Below are 24,122 nucleotides of genomic sequence, written 5' to 3'. Positions count from 1 at the left end.
GGCTACCAGACTCAGTTTCCTAGTATCTGGAATCTAAAATGAGCGTTTGCCGTGCGTTATTACAAAGCTATCAATCCTTTATCCGTGCTAGTCATGCCTTCTTATTTTCTGTATTTCTGATACGAAATGCCTGATGGGTCCAACTTCCTCAGAACTAGCTGATTTAAAGATAATAAAAGGTAAAGCTGAAAGCATAGCTTTCATATGAAAAATTATCAGTCAAAACCCTGAACTAGAGGGCACAGTATTCCAGGGCCCATTGAAATCATTCAAGTCATCAATAAAGTCACTTACCTTGTGTCATGGTTTGACTATGAAGGAGGGTAACACTGACGATTTGATACTGGGAAAAAAAAAAACCCTCAGAAATATTTTAAACCATTTTTAGACCTCTGTTGTTGTTAATCTGATTCCTTATTAATGTTTAAGGTGTTTCTAAGGTTATAGGGAAACTAATGTATCCTCAAATACAAATTTCAAAGGCATTTGGTGAGGCAGGGGTTAGACAATCAGGAATTCAAGGTCAGTCTCTACTATGTCTCAAGTTTGAGGCTAGCCTAGATTAGATAAGACCCTCTCACTTACAAAATAGGTAAAAAAAGAACACCTATCCCCTTCTGAGATGGGTTTGGGCTGGTGATGTAAAGCTGTAACAGCAGCTACTTGGGAGGGCTGGGCAAGGATGGGCTACAAAGTTAGTCAAGGCTAGTCTGGTTAACTTACCAAGGTGATATCAAAGATGGAAAGGTTGAAGCACATAGCTCAGCCATTATAGGATTGCTAGGCACAGGGTTTCATAGCCAAAAATAAAAAATTCAGATGTAAGACTTAAAAGTTTAAAAAATGCATTTGTTGCCAATATGTTGGTCTGTGCTTGTAAACCCAGACTACAGGAAGCTGAGATGGAAGACAATGGACAGGTTGACAGTTGGTACCCAACCTGGTCAGCATATAAAGTTCCAGCCCAATCAGGGTTACATAGCAAGAACATTCCTCCAAAAAATGTGTATACACACACACACACACACACACACACACACACACACACACACACACATATATATGTATATATATGTATATATATGTATGTATATATATATATATATGTTGGGTACAGAAGCTCATGCCTATAATCCTATCAATAAGACGGTGTAATCCAGAGGAACACAAATTCAAAGCTGTCTTTGAAAAGGAAAATAAAAAATTCAGCACAGACTTGCCCACGTAAGCCTGGGATTGAAAGAGTTAAATTTGAGACCAGTGTTAGAGAGGATTATTGAAAACCACAGGGGCCAGGCCTGTGAATACAGATCAAAGTAAGCTGTTAGGAGGGCTGCCAGGTCAGGGAGAAGCTATTAGGGGAGCCCAGGTCAGGGAAACATAAAACACAGAGATAGGGCAAAATGCAAGGATGTGTCCAGAGTCCAGGTCAGGGAAACATAAAACACAAAGATAGGGCAAAATGCAAGGATGTGTCTGGAGCCCAGGCGCCTGGGATGCGCCTGAGTGGACATTGAGTGATGGACCATGGGCCATCTGGTTTTCTTAGGTATTAGCTAAGGGTCAATTAGGAACCTTGAATAAGCACTCGTTTTTCACTCCCCATTTTAGGAATTCTCAACTTTGATCTGCACGAACTACATTTAAAATAACCAATCATGTATAGCCACCCAGATTCCTTTGTTCCCTCAGACCTTTTTCCTATATAAAGCCCCTAACTTCTGAACCTGGGGTCGGATTCCCTTGGACTCCTGCGTGAGTTAGATTGGGAAACGATCCGGGGCCCCAAATAATAAACTACCTCTGCGTTTGCAGCAAGACGGCCTCTCGTGTTTCTTGGGTGCATGTCTCCTAGGACTTGAGCGGGAACTCCGCACGAGGTCTTTCATCTTCAGCTATCTAACAAGCTTGGGGCCAGCCTGGGTTGGGGGAAGGGGAGTGCAGAATATGAACAAACTTGTTTAAAGCTAAGGCCACCATGTGGCTTTGCATTCAGAACCTGTGGCAGAACAGAGTCTAAGAGGTTCTGACTGAGGCCCTATGTAGAGATAAGGGCAAACAGACCAATAAAAGTGTCCCTGAAATAGAGGTGACATTTCTCAGGCATGCTGTAGAAGGAAACCTCTCCCAGTTCATCATAGTCCAGGAAAACACCAATGCTTGTGACTCTTGCGGCCTTCAGCTGAGAGTCCGGGTCAGTCAGCTCCTGAGACACTGAAGCTGTTCTGCCAAACAATCCTTCAGTATCCCCTGGGGGATAGAGGACTGCCTTTCTCTGATGGATATATCAGCTTTGCACTTACCAGTAGCCCACTCTGGCTTCTTTCCTACCCACACCTCCCAGAAATGTCTCCTAGAATTAAACTATGGAATCCCCAACATGACAGGGCTCTTGGTAAACCCTGAAGAACCAGGCACACATTTGTAAATGTTACATATGTTCTCTCCTTAGAAATAAGCAGGTTTGGATGGGCTGTTTTCAGGTTTAGAGGATCATGGGTCCGTAAATTGCTGTCTAACTTTCTGTAGGGCTGAATATTAGAGAGGAAAGCTGGTATGCTTCTCTTCTTAACTGAACTGGGAAAATGGTTGGGCTCTTACAATTCAGGTAAAAATCCTTGACTGTGGACAGCAGTTTGGCTTCGGAGAGCTCTCTGAGCATCACCTGGCTCAGGAGGCCTCTGAGCATGGAACCATAGCATTCTAACAATGCTATGTTATCAAGCAGCTTCTTCTTAATCTTCTTCTCCCTCTTCTTCTAACCTGGAGAGAGCTGCCTGCTCTTCCTGATCTAGAAACCGAGTGAGCTGCTCAAACTCAGAAGTTAGTTCCCACCTCTGTGCTTCTGCTTGCTCCCTCAAGGCTAGGGTTGTTCTGCTCTGTGTGCTTATTAGCTCTTGAACCTCTTCCACTTGCCACTTCTGGATCTTGATATAGCCCTGAAGGTTTTTCCTGTGGAGAGAGGCAGCCTTTGTAATGGATCTCACCTGGTGGCACCCGGGGCTCTTAGGCTCCAGGCACTGGTCACACAGCAGCTGCATGTCATTCTCACAGAAGAGGGTCAGGACCTGGTTGTGATTCTCACAACAAGGGCTGCTTTCCTGCTTATTGCTTTTGCTCTTCATGCCTCAGAGGAGCTGGGCAGTTTCAATCATTTTTCCAAGCTGGCCATTGCTTCTGAGGTTCCTGTGTTGGCACTGATATTGGCAGGCAGGACAAGAGAGCACGGCTTGCTGCTCTGCCTCTGTCTTTGATGCAGGAATGACAGAAGTTGTCACGGTGACTGGGTCTGTCAGGTCATCAGGACAGATGGGGCATTTGGTCTCCATCTGACCAAGACCTCAGCCTGTGCCATCAGCTGGGAATAAAGGTCTGGACCCAGGTGGGCTTCCTTCTGAAGGTTGGCTTTAGGGTGTCCTTTAGGGACAATCAGACTCACTTGTCCTGTAGTTCTTACAGTCCCTCCTGGAAACAGCTGCCACCCCATTCATGGGTTTACCAGAGTGGTGAAAGCCTTGAGTCCTTTGTGGTTTTACACTGGATAATTCCAGCTGCCAACAAGGTCCTTTGCATATGCCACAGCTAGTGACAGCTCAGGTGGACAGCTACTGCTGGACTCTGGCAACTCCCAGTTGGTTTGAGTAAAAAGTAACTTCTAGGCCAGGCTTTTCTTCTGAAAACCTCAGTAACAACTGTTAAACATTTCTCTTTTGCCAGGGTGTTTTCTAGCATTCAGACTGAGTGCTGCGGGCATCTTGTTTACACTTGTGGCTGACATCTCCAGGTTCACAGTTCCAAAAAATAAATCAAGGTGCCGTTCCAACTCATGGAGCCCTAGACTGTACATGCTCCCCTACCCCCCCCCCATCCTACCCTCCACGCAGCCCAAACCTCAACCCTCCTCACCCCCTCCCCACTTCTTCCCTCTCTTAAAGTTGTTTGCTCAGTCATTTGTCACGGCTATGAGGAGTCAAATCCAGAAAACTGTCTGGAGATTGGACATGGTTGTCGTACGAGTAGAAAGTTTGAAGAAGCTGGTGGAGAAAGCCTAGTATGCTGTGGGCAATTCTGGTGGAGTTCAGAAGAGCAAAGTGTGAATATGTCAGTTCAGGATGTATTTATAGGGCTTGTGCTAGAATGAGGAAGCTGTTAGAAATTGGACTCATTGTGTTGCTTCATATTTTGGCAAAAAAAAAAAAGACTTAAGACTGTGTGAGTGAGCTTAAAATTGACGGGTAAGTTAATAGGACAAGAGATTTCAAAGCAGCCTGGCATTCAGGGTATCACAAAGCATTGACATGTTTTTACCCAGCTTTATAATGACAAATGGAAGAAAAATACATTTAAAAAAAGACTTCAAAATTTGTGGTTTATTCAGAAGAATCTATGTGAAGTTGGAGCTGAGGAAGGTATAGTATGTGGAGAGAAAACACAGATAAACAGAAGCCAAGCACTTCGCCCTAGAATAGGAAACGTGGCTAAGAACAGAATAGGAAACGTGGCTAAGAACATCTTAGGAATCAGCAGATAGCTTTGAGAAGAAACTATCTTGAGGAACTCCATCCTGCACGCGCTGGACCACTTCCAATGTGGCAGATACTCAAGAGTCTGTCTGCTTCACCCACTGGCATCAGATCTTGTGCACATGCAGAATACAAGAGTTATGGGGTCACACAGGTTTCCACCCAGATTTCAAAGGACAACCCCACGGACAGGCAATCTGTATAGTGGAGCAGGAAGCCCTGCAGTCTGAGCCTGGGAGGATGGTGTGTGAAGCTGTGAAAGTGAAAAACACAGATGCAATGGAGTCTCCACAGAGTTAGGCATGCCAGGAATGTAGAGTATCTACCGAAGCACCTGAAAGCAGGAAACGAGCCTAGAGAGAGGTCTTACGAGCAGAAATAGAGCCAGAGGGCCAGACTACCCAAGACCTTTGGGGCCCAAAGGATGCCAGCAACACTCAGATGCCAGACATGGAGTTGTAGGATTTAAAGTTTACGATGCTTGGTTTTGATCTTATTTTGGTTCGTTTTTCTTGTCATTCTACAGCCCCTTCTTTTGGAATGGGACTGTTTACCCTGTACCTACATGTCGGAAAGTATATAAATGAGTTTTTACTTTTTAAAAGACTTATTTTTAATTTTTTGTTTTATTTTATGTGTGTCGATGTATTATTGGCATGAGTGTCTGATGGAGGAGGCCAGAAGAGGGCATCAGATGCTCTGGTACTGGAGTCACAGATGACTGTGATCATGTGGGTGCTAGAAATAAAATCTGAGTCCTCTGGAAAAGCAGCTACTTATTCTTAAGCTGCATATTGGGCCCTCTCTCCAGCCTCACATTTATTTTTATTTTATATGTAAGTTTTGTCTGCATACATGCGTGTATGTGCACCACACGAATGCAGGTCCCTTGGAGACAGGAAAAGCGTAACATATTCCCAGTAACTGGAGTTAGTTATCGATCACTCTGTGCTGTCAGATGAGCGATGGGAAGTGAACATGGGTCCTCTGGAGCAAGTGTTCTTAACTGCTAGGTGGTCTCTACTTTTTACTTTATTTTATTTTCATTTTAAACAATTCCTTATCTAGGAGTTTACCTTGAGTCGCAGGGAAATTTTTGAACTTAGAATTTTGAAAAGTGACTGTTGGAGATGGGTTGAATTCACTTGAGGTACAAAATGGACATGGGTGTTAGGGGCAAGGCGGGAGGAATTCTGTGCTTTTTAAATAAGAGGTATTCTCTTAAAAGGCTCATATTTTAAGAGCTTGGTCCCTTAGTCCCATTCATTGGTAATAGGCTCACATTGTTAATCCTAGAATAAACCAAGTGAAAGCTGGGGGAACAGTAAAACAGTGATACACACATTCAAGAGTTTAGTACCCAGCTTCTTAAACTGTGAACCGCAAACCCACATGGATTACATTAACTGAGTTGAGGTTGTGAATCCAACAGTGGGAGGGTTCTGAACATGCAAGACACAAAAATTAATTCCAAATCACCTGTGTGCTGTGTATGATAATGTACACCTGTAATCCCAACAACTGGGGGGGTAGAGGGTGGAGGATTGGAACTGCAAATTTATCCTTGCCCATGTAGCAAGTTTGAGGTCTTCCTCATCATGAGCCATCACCTGGGCTACATGAGACCCTGACTCAATAAAAGAAGAGGAGGAGGAAGAGGAAGAGGAGGAGGAGGACCAGGACGAGAAGGAGTAAAAACTACTCAAATGAGTAGTGAATGGCAGGTGTGTCTGGCAGTACTCACCCAAGGTCTACCTCGACTGCAGCTATAGCTCTGAATATATGATCTGGATGTTTGACAGCACTGTACATGCTGTTATCAGTACTCCATAAGATCAGAGGCTGTTGTACGCTATCGATTACAGTGCTTTATTGGGTATACAGAAGTTTTCTGTTCTTGTAGAACATTGTGGATTAATTATAAAAAAAACAAGTACTTTTAATATTTTCTAGCTGTTCCTCTTTAGCTTGTAGAAGGTTAGCATATATTCAGCTGCCACTGTGTTAAAATGTTTGATTTTTAAAAATCTGTTCTTGAGTGTTGACTTGAGTTTTACAAAAAATGATGAAATGAATTTTAGCTTGGGATTAGGACAGAATTTCCGGTAATCTCTACAGTGGCCTTAGACATACTTCTACTACTGTAATACATATTTATGTAAAATAGCATTCAGTACTGAATTCAAATATCAAAATATTGATCAATTCTGAAAAAACATTGAAGATGGTTCTGACTTCTGCAATATTGACTATTAAGCCAAAATTTAGTTCTTTATGTAAAAAGAAACAAGTACATCTACATAATTAGTATTCAAATTTTATTTTACTTTTAACAAATGGTAAAATTATATGTATACCAGTGAATTATTTTAAGATAAATTTATTTGTGATTTAGTTTAGTAAATGTTTACATTATACACCTGTTTTATATATTTATATATCCATGGTTGTGTGAAAAAAAATGTTGAGCAAAAAGAGATTGTGAGTGGGAAAAAACTCATATTAAGAAGTCTTGTTCTAGGGCTGGAGAGATGGCTCAGAGGTTAAGAGCACTGACTGCTCATCCAAAGGTCTTGAGTTCAAATCCCAGCAACCACATGGTGGCTCACAACCATCCGTAATGAGATCTGACACCTTCTTCTGGTGCGCCTGAAGACAGCTACAGTGTACTTACATATATTGATAAATAAATCTTAAAAAAAAAAAAGAAAGAATTCTTGTTGAGGGAGTAAAGAGTCAGGCAAAATGGGATGTTTCTAAGAGGCATATGAGAAAACAGACAAGGAACGGAAGATGAAATGAAAGGAGAAAGAGAGATGGAGGGAGGAAGGAGGACAAAGGATCTTTGGTAGACAGGGAAATCTGGGTAAGTGTCAATCAAAGTCTCCTCAGGATAGAGGGAAAGTCTCCTCAGGGCTGTCTGTGGGAAGTGCTTCACATGGTTGTCTACGGGAAGCGCTTCACACGGTGTGTTTGTGTAGATTGAGAAGGTGGTTTCCACTGGTTACAGCCTAACAAGTTTCCTTCCACACCCCAACGATTTGTGGAACGAAAGAAGATTATTAATGCAAAGTCATGGATTCCTTTTGCTTTTTTTTTTTTTTTTAGATTCCAGGAGAGGGTGTGTAGCAATGTGAGTAACTATCTATTAGAATGTTTGAAAGGGGCCAGTGAATCAAGCAGGAACTGAGAGACAGGTTGAGACAGGGAACAAATCCTTTAAAGTTCACTGGCCAACCTAGTCTTCTGTTGTGACAAGGTACAGAGGGGCCCAAGGGGTCATTACCATGTGCTTAGCATTCATACTCATGTCCTGGGCCTGATTCTTCCTCCAGAGAGTGTTTCCATGGAGCACTGGAATTTATGTAGATGGTCTTAATCGAACTCCTCAGTGACTTTGTACACGTGGAAAGCAGCCAGATCTCGTGGGTGGATCATTAAACTAGAATTATTTTCTAAGCATGCCAGTACCTTAAAGTATGACCTTGACTTAAGGTAGGCTATCCACCTGTTGAAAGAAATGACCCTAGGATATGGGCCTGCTGCCTCCATTAAAGGCCGGCTCTTCAAAAACATGCAGTGCTAATCAATCCCTTCTGGTTTCTTCATGCCGAAAGGGACTGCTAGGAGAATTATAAAGATAATATCTACAAAGGACTTTGAGCTCATTCAATAAAAATGTATTTATATGGCCTGGGGAGCTCTGGTAGACAGACTTTATGTATTAATCGTTGTGTCTCTATTTGGATGTTTTTAAAATCGTGGCTTGTGTCTAGTGGTACACACAGGCATGGATTCAGAGACCCAGAACTAAAATATTTAACTCAGTCCTGTCCTTCAACACCTCTGGAGACATGGGGGAGTTTCACCATAGTGCAAGACCTTGAGCTGGGTTTGACTTTATGTGAACTATGTGAACAGGAGCCCTCCAAGGCCAGAGAAGGGTGTAAAGCTAATTTGCATGACTGACATGACGCATCTTTCAGTGGAGTGACAGTCAGCCAGTGTGAGTTTGAGGGGTATTTCTTGCTACCCCAAAGTACTATGTCATTTATGTGAAGGGCTCCACATTTCATGTTGTATTGTAAGATATAATTTGGGTTCTAACTGCTGGTTCTCAATACCAGTATTTAATCAAGACAAAGTCATCAAAATGACATAAATGTGGTAATCACATCTAAATTTCCTGGAAAAAATTCTTAAAGAAAATGTGATTAAAGCACTATAATGGGAGTGTGTGTGGATGTCAAAAATGTGATCAAATCTCCACAATGGGGATATGAGTGGATGCTGAAGGAGGAATGATCACCACTGCATTTCTTATAAGTTTCAAACATGAGGTTAGTTATATAAAAGGGATTTCTAATTGAGGAAAGGATAAAAATGGTTGGCCATTGCAAAGGCCACTGTTAACTCACTAGTACTTTGAATAGAGGTGACAGTGAACAAAGCCGTGGAAGAGAAAAGAACCAAGCATCAGGAAGCTGTAAAAATAATGATCGGAGTCAGACAATAACAGATCAAGAAACTGGAATCTGATGAAAAAACCCCACAGGGAGCTATAAAAGAGGCATTTGAAACAGGAAGTGATGTGGGAAGGGAAGATAATTTTAGCCTGCTTACAGGAGGTAGCAGCTGTGGGTGTGAAGAGAACAGATTAATTTTAAATGTGTCCCAGAAGTAAGATTTTTTTTTTAGAATGTGGGAGCAAAATGATGAGGGGAACCCAGTTGAGAGCTGTATCAAGCAGGAGTCCAAACGGAGTATTGTTTCCATTTTTGGACACTGGGCACACAGAAACTTCGATTAACTAGGTCATTCAAGACTCCACTAGGGCCAAGGAACAATATGCGAATGGTGACTCTATAGATAGAGTAGAGGTGGCTTGGCAGCTCTGCTGAGATATCCGCAGGTCTACCATAAGGAAGAAAAGGGTAACACCTGCCTGTACATGTTCAGAAGACAGTAACAGACCAAGGCAAGTTAGAGTAAATGTTGCTCAACAGTTACGCATGCCTGGTATCAGGCTTTAGTAAAGCTTTATTCTGCACACATTTGAGTGGACTATGTTCAATAACAGGGCTTATTTGACACTCTTGTACAAATCCCTCTCCAATTAGAGGGGCGTGTGACTTGTTGATATGAACTTGAGTCTTTACACATATGATGCTACATTCTCCATCTCTCATTTGAAGGCTACTTACCAGTCAACACTACCTTCCAAGAGAGAAAAATACAGATAAACTTGTTGGGACCACCATTTGTCACAATAAATTGACTGGCATGTTCAACATCATCTGAGAGTTTTGACTTTTCTTCATTTGTTATTTATTTTAGGACCATTAGCAAGAGCCACTGAAGGCCTTTCTTCTTGTTAATTATTCTATGACATGAGTTAAGGTCCAAAGGACCAGAGAGCTAGCTCAGTGGTTAAGAGCGCTTACTGCTTTTGCTGAGGACCCAAGTTTGGTTCTTAGTACCCACGTTGGACAGTTCACAATTGCCTGTAACTCATTCCATGAGATCTGATGCTGTTTGCTGGACTCTGTGGGCCCCAACACTGACATATACACTCCCTTACATATTCCTAATTGAAAATAAGTGAATGTCTAAATGGAGATTAATGAGTATTCAAACTGAGGAGCATGAGGAGAGTTTGACAGCAGATCTATAGGACAAATAGTTTACCAAGAGCAAACAACATAGCCCCATCTCTTAGATAAAGAGATCTCTTAGATTATAAAATTATACATACAAAATTGGGTGCAAAGGCCTGTGAAGTGGCTCACGGTGTAAAGATACTTGCTGCTGGGCCTGAGAACCCAAGATCTAGCTCCAGGTCCCACATGATAGAAGGAGAGAACCAATTCCCTGTGAGTTGCTCTCTGACCTCCATAGACATACTGGGACATGTACAACCCAGCACTTACATGGACACACAAAAAAAAGTGAGGAAGGGAATCCTTAAGGATGAGAAATAGACTCATAGTGAGTTACAGAACCTTAATATCCATGCTAACATCTGCTTAGGCAACTTATAGAAATATTTGCACTGGTGTTTACCCTGTCTTCCCTGGCCACTTAGAACTGGAGGACCATTGGGGAGGCTTCACTGTCTCCCAGGCTTGAAGATCAAGGAAATTTGTACCAGATGATGGTGAAGGTGGTATATGGAGAAAACTGTTTGAAAGGAGAGCTCACAGCCAACACCAGAGAGGCAGCAGAAGATGCTCTCCTGCTGGTTTTCACAGTGGCTGAAGTCAGCCAGCCAGCTGGCATCCATCTATTTCATTCACTTTCCTGGAGCACAAGGCAGAGCAGAGGAAAATGTGTCTGTAGGGAGCAATGGAAGAAATCCCCAGAGCAGAGTCCTCCCTGAGGCACCATTTGTGCTTGGGTAATACCAGGAAAAGGAACATGATTTACAACAGCTCTGTGACTTTATCCTCTACTAGCCAACCTGAGGTCCTATTGTCTAGGATCACTACCTTCCCTAGGACTTTCCTTGTAGCTTAGTACCTAGCTGTTCTATTCCCCAGTTCAGAGAGCAGACACAGTGGCATTATAGTGAACCTGTAGAAGGAGGACATACGGAAGCGTTTTCTTTAGGTTTCCTACCAGGGAGCCGGTGAAGCTGACCAAAGGCAGCTGAGATACTCTCTATGAAGAAGTCACAGTGCTGAAGTAGAGCTTCAAGTCAGTTTCTTGTTCTGTGAGCATCTGTGGAGCTAGAGAATATTTTAAATGGACAGAGTAAGAACACTGCATTATAGGAAAGTATTTCTGGTAAGCTGCTCAAAGACACATCAGAAGAAAGGCTCTGATTTCCAAAGTTCTGATAGCACTTTGAATATATTTCTTAGCCTTAATAAATATTCTTTTTGAACCTAATCTTATGCTTGTAATTCATCATCTTTTCCAAAATGATCAACTCAGCAAAACCTTGAAAATCCATACTTTTCTATGTCTACATGGAATATGACTTACATTCAAATTAGGTCAGGAGTCAGTGTGAAGTACAAGAGATGTGAGAAATAAACAGACGTGTGTGTGAGAGAGAGAAGGCCTGTGTGCACATGATAACAAGAATGGCAGCCAGCTACAGCAGTTCACGTGCACAAACCCAGCCCTATACACGGCAGCATTTTGCCCAGCAGTTCACTTCTGTCCCACATTTGTGATCCTTGGACATACACGTAGTTAAGGGCACACCCCCTTTAACCTCCTCAAACTTCAACTCTAACCACCTTTGCTCCACTCCTTGAACCCTTGCATTACTAGAAACAGCCACCCTGAACCAGCAGGGTGGTTACTGAAAACTTCATGGAAAATTTAAAGGACAATTTTGAACGTTGCCTTGCTAACCTTCCACTCGACGCTGCCAGCTCTCTGTTCAACTGTGACTATAAGGACATCTTTGAAATGTTGCCAGTGAACTCTGGCTCCAATAGAAGCATCTGTTTGAAGATTCTACTTGATGATGATGTTCTCAGGAGTAGATTTCTTCTATCTTTCTCCTGCACACAATCTAAGAATTGGGGCCCATTGCAGTGGGTGTTATTATTAAGACAATACATCTCTTCTTGCAAGTTTCCTTTCTCTTTATGCTTTCATGTTGGCAACCTTGCTGTGTGGCTTCCTCTGCTGATGGTTCCCTCTGTTCATTTGTTCCTTGGGAGTTCTGGGGCAGGTTCCTAGAAAGCCTCCTTGCTTTACCCTTACCTCCCATTACTTCTTAGAGTAGCTATAGCATGGATCTCAAGCCATGCACCTGACACACCACTCCCCTTGTATCAAATGATGACAGCCTCATAACCCTATTGAGTACACCCAAGCCTTGTGTTGAAGATACATCGCTGCTCTGTTGAAGACTCATTTGCTTGGGTCGCCTTTTGGCCATTGCCATCCTATTTTATCTGAAGTTGCAGAATGAATCTACGGTGGCCATCTGTTCAGCTTACTCAATGCCAGTCCCTCAGGACTTGACCTCATTCAGTTATGGCAACCATATAAAGTGGTTACATTTATCACTATCCCGTGAGGAAATTGACCCTTAGAGATGGAACATTGTCCAAGGCTAAACACTGGATGTGGACTCTGTCTTGTCTGTCTGCAACTGGGAAATAAAGATGGTGGTGCTAACACTGGGAACACATCGATTGTAATATCACCTTAATTTGGAGTATGAGTGTGGCACACCTTATAACTCCTTGGACATGACCTGTTCATCCCCTTCCTCTCACCACCACCTGCTCCTCCCAGCGTGGATACACTCAGTTTCAGTTTCTCTCTCCAACAAGATTCTGTCTACTAACTTCATCTGCTCTGAACTTTAATTCCCATGGTGACTCAAGCAAAAGCGAGTTGTGAAGACTTAAGAAAGCAATGCCCTGTAAAAGAGGTATGACATGCAGGAAAGAGGAAGCGATATACATAAGACTAGGTGTAAAAATGTATAAAGATAACAAGTGTTTCTTTTTCAGTGAGCCAGAGTTATTTACTAAGGCTCTATTTTAAGACTTACATATAGGCTAGGAAGATGGCTCACATGGCAAAGTGCCTGCTGTGTAAGCCTGGGATCATGAGTTTGATCCTTACTACATGGAAGAAGCTGAGTGTGGTGGCACGTGCCTATAATCCCAGGGCTAGGGAGGCAGAGCCAGACAAATTCCTGAGTTCATTGGTTAAACAACTAACCTACTTGGAGAGTCCCAGGGCAATGAGATACCCTGTTTCAAACAAAACAAAACAAACAAACAACAAAAAGCACAGCTCCTGAGAAATAACTGCAGAGGTTAAACTATGACCTCCACAAAGGTGCACATGCAGCCATGAGCAGGCATGTAGACACACATGAGTTCTCTCTGTCTGTCTCTGTCTGCCTGTCTCTCTGTCTCTGTCTTGGTCTCTCTGCCTGTCTCTCTGTTTCTGTCTCTGTCTCTGTCTCTGTCTGTCTCTGTCTCTGTCTCTCTGTCTCTCTGTCTCTGTCTCTCTGTCTCTGTCTCTGTCTCTCTCTCTCTCTCTCTCTGTCTCTCTCTCTCTCTCTCTCTCTCTCTCTCTGGAGTTCTTAGGGGTATCACTAAATTCAGCCTCTATTCTCAGGGGGCTTTCCGTCTAGTCAAGAGACCTAATGCAAATAGAAAATCGAAGCAGGATGCTCTCTGATAGGATTCTGCCATATGCTAACTACTGGGGGAGTCTGGACGTGAAGCAGATCCAAGAGCCGTGAACAGTCCTTAACCTGGTCAAATAATCTCTGCATGCTATGGTAGGATTTAGCGGAGCAACAGAGAGGTAAGAACAAAGTGCTCTGCATGCATGGGAAGGCCAGTTAGTCCTGCTGGAGTATGTGGTGTCTGTATGCAGGCACACTGACAAGGTGGCCTCACAGAGGAGATCAGGAAACGTGAAAGAAAGGCATTCCCTCATGTAAAGAAGGGGCTGAGTGAGGACAGGAAGACAAATCAGCACATAAGAAGTCATTACACTAAATTTCAAAATTCTGTCCTTAGAATGTTCTTTTTTGAAGAACTCAGATGTGCCATCATACTATAATGATTTAGTGAAGTTGGTGGTGGCCTCCTTTGTTGTCACACCATGCTACAAATGAGCAGAACACGTCATAATGTTGTCTTTGACATTCAACATGGTTTATACTTGGCCTTCTAGGTTTTAGTGTATTTTTAATATCTTATGAATTAAAAATTGGAAGGAGGGATGGCAGATTATCTACACAAGCTCAGATAACAATCACTTGTGTCCTCCACTAGATGGCATTGGAAGAACATGACACACTCCCTAGTTTTTACTGAGTTGAGTAAGATGTTTGCGTTGTGGGGACTACACAACTATTGTTGTCTACACATCCTGTCTGCATATCACTTGCTCCTTAACAGAGGTTTAGTTTTGAAGTAGCTGGTAAGTGCATGCACTTACAATTCATAGCAAGAGAAAATGATGAACAATTCTTCAAACATTTAAAGCAGGTAAATTAATGTTTAAAGGGCTGGTGAGATGGCTCAGCAGGTAAGAGCACTGACTGCTCTTCCGAAGGTCCTAAGTTCAAATCCCAGCAACCACATGGTGGCTCACAACCACCCGTAATGAGATCTGACGCCCTCTTCTGGTGTGTCTGAAGACAGCTACAGTGTACTTAATTATAATAATAAATAAATCTTTTAAAAAAATTAATGTTTAAGTCAACCCCTTTTCACATAGTAATTATTCTAGGGTTCTTCATATGAGTTCCCATGATGCTCATCAATGCTAGCCCTAATGATAGGTCCCTCATAGGTTGTTGACTTGAAAAGGAACATGAGTCAATAATGCTGCACTATTGGTCCTGGAAGAGAAGGTGATGTTATCCATTCTTACAGACTTCACTGAGCCAGAGGAGAATCCACCACGTATTAATTAAATGCAAGAATGATCTGTTATCTGACCTGTGTTAACCAGTCCACACTACCATTTGAATATGTAGTGTTGTTCAAAGGAAGAAAGTGGAATAGAGAGAGGAAGAAAGGGAGAAAGAAAAAAGAAGAATCTCCATTGTATTATTTCCTAACACTTGACCATTAGCAGGACCCACCTAATTCTTTTATTAATTACTCAATACATTGAGTACTAACTGTTTTCCTCTTTGTCTGAGTCTCATCCACACCATATAACAGCTCTATTTTAAGAATGTTGATGGAGCGTGATTTTTGATAACCCACCATGCAAGACTGACAGGGAGCCTAAAAGCATCCAAAAGCGTGGTTCATCTCTCCTGAGCACATCTGGATTGGAACTCCCCCAAGTTCCTACTGTTGAGTTACCATGCTGCAGCAGATGGACATGCAGTGTTTGGAATGATGGCTTGGTCATGAATATGGCAAGTAAATGTATCTCCTAACTAAACTCCCACCTGTATCAGGTTCTATGAAGGTGTTGCTAAGTCTATTTTATTAGTGTTTATTGACAATGTGTGTGTGTGTGTGTGTGTGTGTGTGTGTGTGTGTGTGTGTGCGCGCACGCACGCACATATGCCCTCCAAATTCTCTTTGCTGAGTCTGGACTGGCTTCAACAGTCAAACCTTACTAGTACTGAGTCAGCAAGTGACGAACATAGAATACTTGAACTTTCAATAATCGTCTTCTACTGGATAAAGAGCATCTTAAGTCATTGCAGTCTACAGCAGTCATCATGATTTGAAATCACAGAAAACTATTCTTTCCTTACCATTTCTCTCAAAAAAAAAAAAAAAAAAGTTCTACTCAAGAGCCAGTGAGATGGCCCAGTGGATAAAGGTACTTGCTCTAGGGCAAGCCCATTGACCTAAGTCTGAAGACTGAAACCCGTGTGAAAGGCAGGAGGAAGAAACGAGCTCCACAAACTTCCTTGTCTTCTAATCTTTACACATGTGCTGTGGTGGACATTTGGACACACAAAACCACCAACATCACCAACAATAAAATAAAAATTTAAGCTGGGCAGTGGTGGTCCATGCCTTTAATCCCAACACTTGGAAGACAGAGGCAGGCGGATTTCTGAGTTCGAGGCCAGCCTGGTCTACAGAGTGAGATCCAGGACAGCCAGGACTAGACAGAGAAACCCTGTCTCGAAAAAAAAAAATTAAAAACATTTTCTACTCAAAGTTTGAGCACTTGTTCAAAAACTCATAACAAGGAAGACAACAAAGCTAGAAAAATCTTGAACTCTTTAAAGTTTATTATGTTCCTTATTTACAAGCAGGGTCAAGATGCTTTTAAAAAGCAGTTAAGAATTTTTCATAAAACTATATTAAATGATAACTACTGAAATTTTTCTACTTGTAATATCAAGAGCATCCAGCAGGCTGTATCCCTGAACCAGCTTTTTAATTGAAACTCTGAGCTGTAAAAGTTTTCAAGCCACTACATTTTTCAAATCTTTCGTTTGTTGCTTTTACATCATTTAAACAGTAAACTTCCAAACATGTTAAACAGAAAGCCAAAAGAAATATTGTATAAGGATGTTATGTTTCTATGAATGTTATAATTTTAATATAATGCAGACAAGATTAAATGTTTTTTCTTTATATTCTAACTATAGATTTTAATGAGATTTTGTAGAAATAAAAGTAAGAAATGATGATAATATTTTAAAAATAATCTTTTTTAATACATTAGTTCTAAGTACTTAACATTTACCTTTTCGTTCTTTTTAAAAACATTTTATTTTATGTGTATAGGTGTTTTGCCTGCACATATGACTGCACCATGTATGTGCAGTGCCTGCAGTGGGCAGAAAAGTGTGTAATACACCAGAACTGGGGTTACAAGGTATTGTGAGTAGCCTTGTGGATGCCCAGAATAAAACCTGGTTTCTCTGGAAGAGCAATCAGTGTTCTTAATCTTTCCAGCCCCTTATTTTTTACTTTCACTCTTTACTTTTTGGCTTTTTGAGGAATAGTCTCATTATGTAGCTCTGGCTGCCTTGAACTTGATATGTTGCCCAGGCTGGGCTCAAAAGTATAGTCATTTTCCTATGTCTGCCTCTTAATAGCTGGGATTTCAGGCTTGGGCCACAATATCCAGTTCTTATTTGACTTTCAGATTCAAATATTATTCCATTAAGATTGTGGAAGTTATTGCATACTACACAGGGAAGGACAGATGGAGAAATTTGATCTGGTTTATTACAATGTTTTAAAATGTTACCCAGGTACAGTTACATTAAAATAAATGAAGTTTGGTCTTCAGCCAGCACCATGCACATCACCAGGAATCTTGTTAGGTAAATTCTGAGGCTCCTTCTAGGCTAGACCAATCAAAGTAGAAACCCTTGAGAACTGAGTATGGCAGTCAGTATTTTTTTTTACACTCCATATTCCATTCCTGCCCTCCCCATCCACCCTCCCACATCCCATACCTCCTCCCCACCCACCTGTCTCCATATGGATGCCCCCACCCCCACCTCACCTGACTTCTAAACTCCTTGGGGTCTCTAGTCTCTTAAGGCTTAGGTGCATCATCTCTGAATGAACACAGACCCAGAAGTCCTCTGCTGTATGTGTGTTGGAGGCCTCATATCAACTGGTGTATGCTGTCTGTTGGGTGGTCCAGTGTTTGAGAGATCTCAGGGGTCCAGGTTAATAGAGACTGCTGGTCCTCCTACAGGATTGCCCTTCTCCTCAGTTTCTTTCAGCCTTTCCTAAATTCAACAACAGGGGTCAGCTGCTTCTGTCCATTGGTTGGATGCAAATATCTGCATCTGACTCTTTAGCTGCTTGTTGGGTCTTTCGGAGGGCAGTCATGATAGGTCCCTTTTTGTGAGCACTCCATAGCCTCAGTAATAGTGTCAGGCCTTGGGACCTCCCCTTGAGTCGGATCCCACTTGGGCCTGTCGCTGGACCTTCTTTTCCTAAATTCTCAAGATGATTTGGGTGCACCTTAAGAGTTTGAGGCCACTGAGAACATTTATTAACACAAATGTTCTATTTAGGACTGAGCACTCCATCTCAATCTCTCTCCCTCTCCCTTTCCCTCTCCCTCTCCTTTTCTCCTTCCCTCCCTCCCTCCTTCCCTCACTTCCTCTGTTTTCTCCTCCTACTTCTCACTCCTCACTGAGTCCTCTTAGTGTTGTCAGTGTTTGAATTGATGGAGCGCCATCTACTGGACCATGGCAACCTCACAGGGACAACAATGTCCCTAACAAAATCAACTACCTCTCCCAGCAGCCAACAACTTCACAGCTACAACAAAAACAAAACAATCCCAAATGAACATGGGAAAGGAATTTGTAGGGAGAAGGAAGATGACAGGAGTACTAGAGAGATTAGATCAGAAAGCACTTTAAAGTGCATTTTTTTTTTTTTTTGAGGTTTTGTCTGGCTTGATCCGGGTTCACGGTATCATACCCGCTGTCAGTTCATATTCGTAATTGCCCTGTTGAGCTCTGAAAACACCGATTTCCCTATAGTTATTACTGCTTCTGGCTCTTAGAATCTTTTTGCCCGGTCTTTCTTAATGCCTTGGGAGAAGGGAGTGCCATCACTGATTCTTAATCCTTTGAAGAGCTACATACACATATCCATTCATTGCCGAAAGACGGGAGATTCTGAGAAGACTCAGAGATGCTGACTTCTCATCTGCCCTGGGCCTCTCACCACCAAGCCCGACAGCACGTACAACTCTTTCCACACTCTGTTAATCTAATGATCTTCAGTGTCTACAGGAGTACATAAACAGGTTCTTTATCCTCACTTCATTCCTTTAGGAAGCGAAGAGGTATTGACAGCTGCGGCCTCAAGTCCTGCTGCCTAGAAATCAAGTCGCCTTTCTAAAAATTAAATCCATCGTCTTCATCAGATTGAGGTGAAAACAGGAGTGTGCGGAAGCCTGCCCTGAAAAACTGGAGAAGGTTCTGAACTGCTTCGCAATGAGTCAAGTTGGCGCGTTCCTTGCCCTCTGAAGGGCAGTGCTTTGTGTAGGCGCTTTTGTGAAATTCTGTCACCCACCCAGTTCAACGCTCCCAGCATTCACATATCTGATTGGGGGGAAGGAGCTGCCGCTGTATTTATTCTGTTACCTCCTGTTTTGAAGCAAAATGCCAGTGCTTCATGCAGCCTGGAGCGGTGGGATCAGCTGGGGAGAAGCCTTTATTTAGACAATTAAGGAATGTATGAAGATCAGAATTAAGGAAATGGAAGCATCATTTATAAAGAGGTGGAAATAGGTGTTTCCAAAGATTATTTTCAGAAGCACCCACGAACTCAGTTTCTATAGTGGTGTTTTTCACTGTGCGGCTACGTATTGTATGCATCCATAAAGCAGACCTTTGTGCTGTTTTGCGGACATGACACCCGCTGAAGACTTAATATCATGCTAATGAAATTAATACAAAATTTAAACCTGCCAAATGGGGGAGATGTTTGCCCTATATTAGTGACAATCATTTTGATGGGAAACTTGCTTTAATGAATACCTGACAAAAAACCTTTTAAAGGAATGATTATCTTTGACATGAATATATTCAGTTACTGTGTGTACAAAGAAATCTTAACTAGCTGGTAAAAGTGGCATAATATTGCTGTGCGTGTGCAAAATACCACATAAAGGAAATGTAAAGGCGGCCTGAAGAGTTAATAGCTAATTCTGTTATCTGGGTTGGCGCGTCAGTGACAATTCGTTCTGAGAAAGGCTTATGTTGATGGTATTGTTGATGCAATCTGTACATATGAATTATAACAAGGGCCTTATTAACTATATGCATCAAATTATAGAAATTACCTGAACAGGAGAGCTTTATGCTTGCATTCTGCTTTTAGATGACAGGCAAGGCAATTATGATTTATGACCCAGTGGCTACATTTTATATCTCAAACATAAAATAAGGGAAAAGGGGAAAATGCTTGCATGTGAATGTAATAAGCCTTAAAAAATAAAGAGGTCCTTGCTCATAAGCATGGTGCCTCTTGTCTTCATATGGCTTGTTAAAGCAGCGGCGAATACCTCTTCAACTATTTAGGGGTCTAGTGTTTAGAGAAGAGGAATGGAAAGTACAAATGGTTATAAAATATAGGTCATAATGACAGGTTACTTATGTATTATTAGCTCAAAGAAAATAAGGCTGGATTGTGAATTTGTGACTCTCTACAATGAAGCAAGAGTGTGAATGTACTCACGGATCTCTGATCCCACTGAGTGCAGCTGAAGCCGGCCAAGTAAAAGGACATTGTGTGCAATGTGGCTACAAGGAGTAAAGGAAAACAGGAAAGCGGCTTGGAAATTTTTGGCAGAGAGAAATACAGAGCCCTCAGGCGGCAGAGATATGCATTTTGTGCTTCTGGTCCTTTGTGAGAGTCCATGGACACCATCTCTAAAATGACACAACTCTGCTTTGTCTCTGATGGGCAGGGGCCATCTTTTCTGTCTAATGGAAGTTAGATGGCTTTGGTGGTGAACCGCCCTGTTTCAAGAAGTTCCCCTTGGTCACTGGAGAAAACTAAATGAGGAGTTGAATATCCTTTATGACTTCTAGTGAACTGTAAAATGTGGTAGGAGGGAAGTTGGAGAGTGGATGGAGGAACTGGGAAATGGATAAGAGCACTGGATGAAATGAAAATAATCTAAAAAAAAAAAACCAAAGCAGCAGTTTTCAGTTTTCATTGTAGTTGGAATCAGACTTGGTTTGTGCAATTGTTTGTGATTTCCTTCCTTTTAGAAAACCTTGGGTAAGTTCTGTCAGCTTGATTTGAGAATTGAAAACATTTCATACTTTTGAAGATCGCAACACTCATGAGATTAAGCAGAGTCCTGGCTCCTAGTCAGTGTGAGGCACCTAACAGTTTACTCAGCGCTCTGGACTCTACATTCCTTGTGTGGAAAGTGAAGCAGCTACATCGGCTATGGACTCTCTGCTTCCCAATTCTCTAGAAATACATGAACTTTTTTTAATGTACTTTTTTTTTGTAGAAGTATGTGCTAAAATGTATTTTCCCATTTGAGATTTATAGAACCTGCCTTACAATAAAGGGAGTAGATGGACCTCACTAGTTTTATTCTGTTTTCCTGCTCAATTGTTTAAAAAACATGGCCACTTGCTTGTTTAAGCTAGCTCCCTGGGCTATAGATAGTGCTGTGAAAGACTTTGTGTGTGAGTAACTAACTAAGCATGAAGAGACTCTGTGCTCTGTCACCGTCAGAGACAGTGATGGTGCAAAGGCACACTCCTATGTCCAAGATGCCTGTGGCCTGGGGGTGAAGACAGAGTGGATCTGAAAGCTAGAATCCAAGCTCTCCAAGTCTCTAAAAGACACCAGCCTTTTCATCTGTACTCTTTAAACAGTAGCATCAGCCTCAGGGAAGCCCCATGACAAATCTCTCCCGTTACTATATTTCTTTCACAAATAATTTATGTACCCCCCAAGCTGTCACCTGTGTTGTGCTTGAGCTACCCCTAAACCCATTGCTAAGTGTTTAGTGTTACAACATGGTCTTGGCTGTGCTCTAGAGCATTAAGGGACATTTCTGTTCACACATGTAGTGTGAAGCAGAAAAGAGCGGCAGCAATGTAGCAACATGGGAAAGGCATTTACCAGATGGCAAGAAATAACTTGTGAGGCCTGAACTGCAGATTCGAAGATGAGAACGGCCAGGCCATCCACTGCTCTTTACACAGACACCATAAATGCCTTGGATACTTTTGCTTTCCTTTTGGTATTAAGTGTAGGTTGATATTTATATACACATCCACTTAATGACTGTTGACCACTGACTGTGTTGGAGGCTGTTTCATGAGGCAAGCTCGTCCTGACAACACAGTGGCACTCAGCTACATCACTTCCAACTAGCAAGTATTACTTAGTCTCAGAGCACAGATAAGGCCATAGTTACAGTTTAAAGAACATATTTCAAAATTTGAGTAATTCAGTTAAAACATATACACATATACACATGTACATATACACTCACACACATACAAACACATTCATGCAAACACATACACATATACACATACATGCACACACATAAACATGCACATGTGTACACACAGGCAGGTATGCACACACATGCGTGTATACCCATGGGGGAGAAGAGAGAGAGAGAGAGAGAGAGAGAGAGAGAAGGAGAGAGAGAGAAAAAAAGAAAGAGATAGAGAGAGAATGAGAATCTGGGCTGCTAAAAGTGGAGTCAACATAAAGTTGTCCCAAGACCATTCCAGATCTATAGTGAGATAGTGTCATAGTTAGAGTTTTACAGCTCTGAACAGACACCAAGGCAACTTTTAATTGGGGTGGCATCCAGGCAAGCATGGTGCAGGAGTAGCTGAGAGTTCTTCATCTTCATCTGAAGGCTGCTAGCAGAATACTCTCTTCCATGCAGGTAGGATGAAAATCTTAAAACCTACACACACAGTGACACACCTACTGAAACAGAGCAACACCTTCTAGTAGTGTCACTCCTTGCGCCAAGCATATACCAACCATCACATTCCACTCCCTGGCCTCCATAGGCTAGTTCAAACATATGAGTTTATGGGGGCCATACCTAAACATAGCATAATGCAAAGTACATTTAGCCCAACTTGAAAAGTTCTCATAGTCTATAGAAGTCTCAAAAATGTCAAAAGTCAAAAGTTCAAAGTCTCTTCTGAGATTCATCCAATCACTTAACTGTAATCCCCAAAGCAAAACAGGAAACCAGCTGGGCAAACTCCAAACTCTGCGTCTCCATGCCTGATTTCCAGGTGGTCTTCAGATCTCTGACTCCTTTCTCATTTTTGTTGACTTCAACAAACTTCTTTCTCCTGGGCTGGTTCCACTCCCTACTATTAACTTTCCTCAGCAGACAGCCATGGCTCTGGCATCTTGGACATCTTGGGGTCTCCAATGTTACAGCTTCTTGTTTCAATGTCTGGGATCCACACATGATCTCCTGGGCTCCTCCAAAGGGCTGGTGTCACTTCTCCAGTTCTGGCATCTGTAGCACTCTAAGCTCAGGTTGATCTACTCCATTGCTGCTGCCGTTCTTGGTGATCATCCCATGGTGCTGGCATCTCCAAGACACTGGTGTCTTCTACTGCAAGTAGGCTTCACCAATAGCCTCTCATAGGCTCTCTTCATGGTGCCAAGCCTCAACTCCTTTGCATGACCCCTTCAGTCTTAGGCCTTCAACTGCAACTGAGGCTGCACCTTCACCAATGACCTTCCATGGCCTCTCACAGTGCCGAGCCTCAGCTACTTCCTGACCCCTTCATGCCTTCAAAACCAGTACTATCTGGGTAACTTTTACATATTACCACGTACAGCTGCAGCATGAGGTACAACCTTGGCTATCTCTGGAACACAGCTTCTTTATGCTCTCAGAAAACACTTCCCAGAAGATGTCACCTCAGTGATGCTAGCCACTATTAATTCCTTAGCTCCAGCTAACCAGCATCAATTGCCCCAGTAGCCTCCTTCTCTTGACTATAAAGTAAGAGACACATGGCCCAAGCTGTCGAGTTCTGCTGCTTGCAGGAGCTGGAACATGCCCCTTTGTTCTATTACATTATCACCAGCTTCCTCTTTTCCAGCTCCTTCACTGACTAAGCTTGGCTGTCCTGGATCTAGCTCTGTAGATTGACTTTAAACTCAGAGATCTGCATAGCTCTTCCTCCTGGGACTAAAGGCATGTACTACCATGCCTGGATTTAAACTTTTCTTCATCTAGAACTTGCTCTGTTTCAGCCTGGCCTTGAACTCAGCAATCTGCTTGGCTTTATCTCCAAGGATTAAAGGTGTATACCACCATGTTTGGATCTAAACTAAGCTGGGTAGGATCTAGCCCCGAAGTCCCACTCCCTAATTCAATTTAATATCCTTAAACATAGGATTCAGTTCCATTTCATTTCCTGGTGCCCCTTTAATACTTGAACCATATATTTAATATTTTTCCTTTCTCAGCTTGTTATGCTTGTTTAAAATGGTTAATGAGACTTAACCAGAGAACAAAGTCTATGACGGGTGTTTCTGAGACTTCTATTGTCAGTGCAATTAATGTGAGTCTCTTTACCTTAGCCTCAGGCAGACTCTTCTGACAAGGGCAAAAAGCAGCCACATTCTTCACCAAAATATCACAAGAACAGTCTCTAGA

At 42.2% G+C, this 24,122-nt stretch overlaps 1 pseudogene; it reads right to left on the bottom strand.

Annotated features, from left to right (window-relative positions):
* Positions 1-1,967: 1,967 nt before the first annotated feature.
* On the bottom strand, positions 1,968-3,329 carry LOC116089432 (annotated as a pseudogene).
* Between the last annotated feature and the right edge of the window lie 20,793 nt (positions 3,330-24,122).

The sequence above is a fragment of the Mastomys coucha genome, unplaced genomic scaffold (genome assembly GCF_008632895.1).
Source record: "Mastomys coucha isolate ucsf_1 unplaced genomic scaffold, UCSF_Mcou_1 pScaffold14, whole genome shotgun sequence".
NCBI lineage: Eukaryota > Metazoa > Chordata > Mammalia > Rodentia > Muridae > Mastomys > Mastomys coucha.
The sequence above is the reverse complement of the archived record's forward strand: the minus strand, read 5'-3'. Positions and strand labels throughout refer to the sequence as shown.